The sequence below is a fragment of the Bidens hawaiensis genome, unplaced genomic scaffold (genome assembly GCF_021521415.1).
Source record: "Bidens hawaiensis isolate Kalapana, Puna unplaced genomic scaffold, B.hawaiensis_p1.1 tig00008459_1, whole genome shotgun sequence".
Taxonomy (NCBI): Eukaryota; Viridiplantae; Streptophyta; class Magnoliopsida; order Asterales; family Asteraceae; genus Bidens; species Bidens hawaiensis.
Window position 1 is genome coordinate 200,907 of NW_027491600.1, and position 6,217 is coordinate 207,123.

General features: G+C 33.2%; 1 long non-coding RNA gene across 1 annotated transcript; it reads left to right on the forward strand.

Annotated features, from left to right (window-relative positions):
- Positions 1-4,375: 4,375 nt before the first annotated feature.
- On the forward strand, positions 4,376-5,126 carry LOC143529050 (uncharacterized). Its single transcript, XR_013134586.1, has 2 exons — positions 4,376-4,518; positions 4,785-5,126. It is a non-coding gene; the product is annotated as an uncharacterized LOC143529050 (long non-coding RNA).
- The last annotated feature ends 1,091 nt before the right edge of the window (positions 5,127-6,217 follow it).

Genomic DNA, 6,217 nt, shown 5'->3' on the forward strand with positions numbered 1-6,217 from the left:
CTCCTCTTGCTGAGCTCAGGGACCGTGGGTTTGTTGTAGGGCAGGCTGCGTTGAAGGCTAAATCGGGAAAAGTTGTTAAACACGAGAAAACTTGTTTAGATAATCAACATGTATTTCTACCATTCGCCTTTGATACATTTGATTTTATGGCCCAGAGGCTGTGAATTTTTTTAGTAGGGTTCAGCGTGTCGTACACGGAACCTCTTCAGCTCCTAGGTCCCAAAGCTTCGTTTTTAGCAGGATTGGCTTTGCTATTCAAAAGGGGGTTGCGGCGCAACTTGTTTCCCGTTTGTCTGCCACTCTATTGTAATCGTTTTTATAGTAAATTATATATAAAATTATACTAAATTAAATTAAATGGGTTTTCAATATTAAGGTAGTAGACTAAAATACCCTTCTTCATAGCTTTCTTAGAAAAATCAAACTTCTTATTTAAACATTTCTCTTGAAAACCAATATCGGTGACAGTGATTAAGAAAAACTACAACTATTTAATGCTTCGGATAAACTGCGCTGGTTGTAATAACTTTTCAAAGGTTAGTGTTCTATTGAAATAATGAGTTGCCAACTTCCTTAATAGTAAGCTAAAAATATTTATGTGTCAAGTGGGATTGAAAATTTAATGACTATATATCATTCAACTAAGCCCTCCATATAGAATAGCAAGTGTACAAGTAGTTTCCAATATAACAAATTTTACTTCATTATCTATTTTGATTTAATTACAATTTTAATTAAAATTGCTAAAATGAAAAATACGTTGTTGATGTAAATCGAACTCGCTACCTATAAATTCTCCAACCATGTTATTATTGAACAAGTACCATACGTTTCTTCAAATTTAAATAATATAACATTTAAGACTCGAAACAACAAACAAATCACTTAAAGTCGGCGACCGAATTAGGGTTCTTCAATACTATCTTATCATTAAAATCGACGGCCAATTTGGTACCCGTCACGTACATGTGCAAGTACCGATACCCGGACTAATTCATGTTGTTTGTTACCCGTACTGGTACCACTTTCAAAATAGTCTAGAATTTGAAAATAAAAAAAGCGAAGTGGTACAATAATGGGTATTGTACCGAAATACCCGTATCAATACTCGTACCCGTACCCGTACCAGATCGAAAAATTTGGTACGAGTACTTGTACGTGTTTTTATTGATTTTTTGGTGCGAATACAATCGGGTAAAAGTACGAGTACGGATACGGTACTATCTCACGCTTATCCCTATGGGACACTAACCTAGAAATTGTATGTAGTATAGAAATGAGTGCGAAAATTGTCATAATTGTGACACATGTGATGCATTGAGGTATCATCAGGAAAATGAAACTGATGAAATTAATGACGATGTCATTAAATATGGATCGCCACTTGCTAATTTGATTTTGTATTTCCTCGTTATACCGAGATTAAAGAATCAAAACTATCGTATTGGCATTGTGATTAGCGTAAAGATGACTGGATTTTGGAATTGAGTAAACGTAGGAAACTAGGTATTCAAATAAAAGCTCTAATTGCTAAAATATTATATTTGATTTTTTACTATATCGCCCCTTCGATATAAACTAGAATAAAAAGATATAGTTAGAATTATGTGATTGGTTGAACTTGGTTCTCCAGTAACCAGTGACCTCGTTGACTCCCAATGAAAATTATGACTCGATGTTAGAGCTGACAGTGATACCTTTCTTAATAGAAGCGTCCAAGGTTTGCTGTTTTTCTTCTAATTAGTTTATATGAAATGTTGTCTTGAACCTAAATTACTCTTTCAGGGAAGATCTGCACATGGAAACATACTCTGTAAGATTAGTTTTGCTTGCGCATACATGTTATCCATTCAGATAACTAGTTGCTTCCTAGCTGTAAGTGTTGATTGTTTAGGCTTTTTAGGTTGGTTAATTTTGCTGATGAGGAGTCAACCCTTGTGTATATGCAGGTCCAGAAGACATGCCAGGACACATCAAGTCATCAATGTTTGTTTGTGCTCTTACGTAAGTTTTTTTTATTTTCTTGTATAAAGTGTTTTCAAGTATTTTGTTATAAATATTAGTAAACTTATTATATTTGATGTATATATAACTTCCAAAAATTTGATTCATTTATAATGTACCATGTCCGAGTGCACCCAAAGTACTCCATGCCTAGGCCTAGTAGTCACAACTCCCAAGTCGACCAACCTTGATGCGCTTAGCGATTTTTTTAACCATGATGATGGCTGATGTAATATTCTATGTATTCTTTCAAGTGAAATATACCATTAATCTTTCTTAGTACTGCGCTGGATTTTAGGATGTGTTATATTTTTTGTTCTGTTTTGGATTTTCTTTTTCTTTTTTATTTTTTAAGTTGAATGTGATAGATATTTAGGTGTGCTGGTTGTTGTTTTTAAGTATTCTTTTTGAATGTGCTACATTTTGCAATCTTCTTTCTGAATGTTATGGATTTGTGCTATTCTATTGTGTTAAAAAAATTTTCCCTTTTTAGTGGCTGGATTTTTGTTTTATTAATGCGAATGTGCTTGATTTTTTGTTCTCAAATTAAAGTGTTGTGTTCAGCAATGTTTTGGATTCTAAAACAACAAGGTAATGTGCTGAGTTTTAATGCAACATATTAATCCAGCACAAAAAATTCAACACAAAACATTTAGCGCAAAAATGTCATACAACACATATTATTTTGTAGTTTAATTTTGGAAATTTGAATTTAAATAATCTTAGCTATGGATTATTAGCAAATAATAATCCCAACTAACGAGTTCGTTGCTAAAGGTCTCATCTTTTAACATATTTGTTCACAATGAGCCGCGACTAACGGAAGCTTAACTCCGTTAGTCCGTTAGTCATCAGTCGCTGGAAAAACGAAAAAACGGTTTTGACCTTAAACTCAACCTCACCACCTGAACACCACGACCACCAACAATTAAACACCACTACTAACCACCAACACCACCATCGCTACCACCATCGTCGTCGGAACCATTCTGCTTGTTGGGGATTTGTCTGACTCTCAACTGATCAGACCAACAATACTTCCCTGTCGTCGTAACCCTAGTTTGTCGTCTAATTAAGTGATTGGGTGCTTGTCAGATTTGCCTCAAACCGTCGCCCATCACCACCACACCACATAGCTGGTGTGACCCTCTTCTTCTACCGCTTTTTGTCTTTCTGACTCCGACGGTGGTTCTAAGGTTTCAGCAACCTTAATAATTGAGGTTTTACTATAAAAAAAGGTTTCTAATGGACCAACGTAAAGTTACAAAGAGATTTGGAATGAAAATGTTAAGTTTTCTAGAAAAAAGGAGTTTGTGTGACCGGATACTAACAAATTTAAGTTTCTGTTAGTCGTGGCTAATTAGAATTAAATATGTTAAAAGATGAGACCAACAACAGGCAACTCTTTAGCTGGAACTGTTATTTACAAAGTTTATAGTTTGGATTATTTAAATCAAATTTTCTTTTTCGTGTTTATTTTTATATAGCTGTAAGGGATTTAAAATAAAGATAAAAAAACTCCACGATTTTATGGTGTATTTAAAAAAAATAGTGTCGCAGAGAAAAGTTACGAGCGTATAAAAAAGTGGCGGGAAACTAAAAAAACCTTTGATCGAACAAACATTCGAAATTGAAACCCAAATTGAACTAACGTTCCAACCAAGGCTATTGCCTATTATCGAGAATTTAGACTTGTATTCTGATGAAAAATTGTATTACCTTTAAAAAAACAGGCATGATATATAGTCGTTTTATCAAAATATATTTAACATATATTTTAATGGTATTCTCCATGAACCAAGTATGTCATTCACTCATTTGTCACTTGAAACTAAGAACCAAATGTGTAACTTAAATAGAGATGATTACCATATTATCCGCGCGTTTTGACCAACAAAATTTCAGTTTTCCTTTTTGAAATTACAAAAGAACAAGGACCGTGGTATGTGCAATTTGGTGCATCGAATTTCAACCTAGGGCATCGTATTTTTAGTTTTCGTATCACCTTGGGGCAACAAATTCAGATGGTGCAACAACTCAATTAGCGTGGCATGCCAGATAAATTTTATTTAGCTCAGCATCTTACATATGCTGATTGCTGAGCCACATCGCAATAGGAAACTCATGTCTTACTAATTTGATTGACCGAATGTATTGGTGATTAAACAAAAGAAGTCAAATGACTATTTTTATACATTTAAAAAGTCAACATTGTGTCTGTCAAAATGATATAATTGGTTATTTTCCCATATAAGTATACTATGTAGTTAATTTCTGATTTTTTTTCTACGTCACTGTCATAGCATACCCTATTTTGGGGGAAATTTTTGCCCCAGCATCTATTATCTATATCCTTAATTCATATATAAATAGAAGGTCTGGCGTATCACTTAAACATCCTACTTCCATAGAAACAAGTAAAAATGATTTTCAAGAGAGTCCTTGTGTTTGCCGTTGTTCTTATTATCACTTCTAAAATCACAGCTAAGGAATTAGAATCCAACGTCCATGAGAGTGAGTACATCATTCTGTTTAAAGATTATTTTTTTTCTTTTGGATTCAACTATTATTATTAAACTACCGTTAGCAACCCCTAAAGTGAAACAAAAAACGACATTACATCATCGATCACAAAAGTGGGTAGGTTGCAATTGGAATTGGAATTTGAATTGGAATTGGAATGTCTAATATAAGTTATCCCTTAATTCTACTTAATATTCGCGTATTTTCAATTGTTTATTTGTTTGGTGTTAATAATAATATTTTCATAAATAATGCAGATAAGGTGGAAATTGCAAGGTTTGTTCATGATGTCCGTGAATACTACAAGGGAGGACTTGGAGTTGGAGGGTTTATCAATCGTAAGCTAAAACAGTCGACCCCTACTTATACCAATCCACCTGGATATGCTCCTTGTTGCGTCAATAAAGCAGAGGCAACTGCATACAATCAAGCTCGTGAGTCACAAACTCACAACAAATGAGATCATCATGATCTAGCTATGGTTCAATAAAAGAAAGTGTTTTACTTCCATATGTGCCTACTTGTTTTCGTATGTTCTAATTATATAAAAAAATTATATGTTTGTGTACTGAATATGTGAAATGAGGTCGCTTTATATAGATATTAGAACGAAACAGGTAATAAAAAGCTAACTAGCTAATAATAATGATATAGTATTGTTTTTTAGTATTAAAACCAATGTTGTAAAAGTAAGTTTATAAGGCCGAATACTTCCCGATCACTCGCTACAAGGTATGTCGCCGCAACGAGTTTCTTTAACCCCGCCTAGTTTTAAGAATCAATAAAAAATGATCAACCTCAACTAGAATCACATCTAGTCGGTGAACTTGAGCCGATTTTGACTTAAAAAAATCATAATTCATATTAATATAATATTAAAGAACAAATATAATTAATTAACTAATTATTAGCAATTTTAGAATAATTTACTATTTAAAAATGCATTTATCTTATTGATATTCAGCTATGATATTTGACATATATATATATATATATATATAATACTCAGATATTAATTTTCTTTATATTTGTCATGTCCGAGTACTCTCCGAGTACTCTGAGTACACTTAACTCCTCAATCAGCCGCCTAGGATCCACCTAGCAACTTTTGCAATCTTGATTTAAACTTGAGATGAAGTAATAACTTACAAACGAACATATAGAATCCTGATAACTCAAATAAAAAGAATAACTAGGATTTGTGATAAACTTGGTTAACACGAAATATTGCTCATCTAAACACGAATATCAAGTGTTCTAACTGTGCAGAGCCTCTTTGTATACGACACAATCTTGTACGCGGCAACAAATATGCAACACCAACTTATTCAAAAATAAAAGAAACCACGAAATGTTCGTTATATTCATTTAATTAAGTAGATAAATAGTTAATAAATCACACCTTAATGGAACACTTTGGTCTTGGAAGCTCAAATGAGCCTAATCAAAGTCTCTTAACTGGTTGTGGATAACGCCTAAAAAAAGATATTGGTCTTAAATATACTATTAAAAAACGGCATAGGCCGATAGCAATTTGCAATGGAAAGAAATTAACCATCAAAAAGTTGCGAATGAAAACTTCTTTTACTGCAACTGTAAGTGATTGAATCGACTTTGACATGGTCTTTCCATTACTGAAACACATTTTACTACTCTATTAAAGCAACACAAGGCTTTTACATGGCATTCA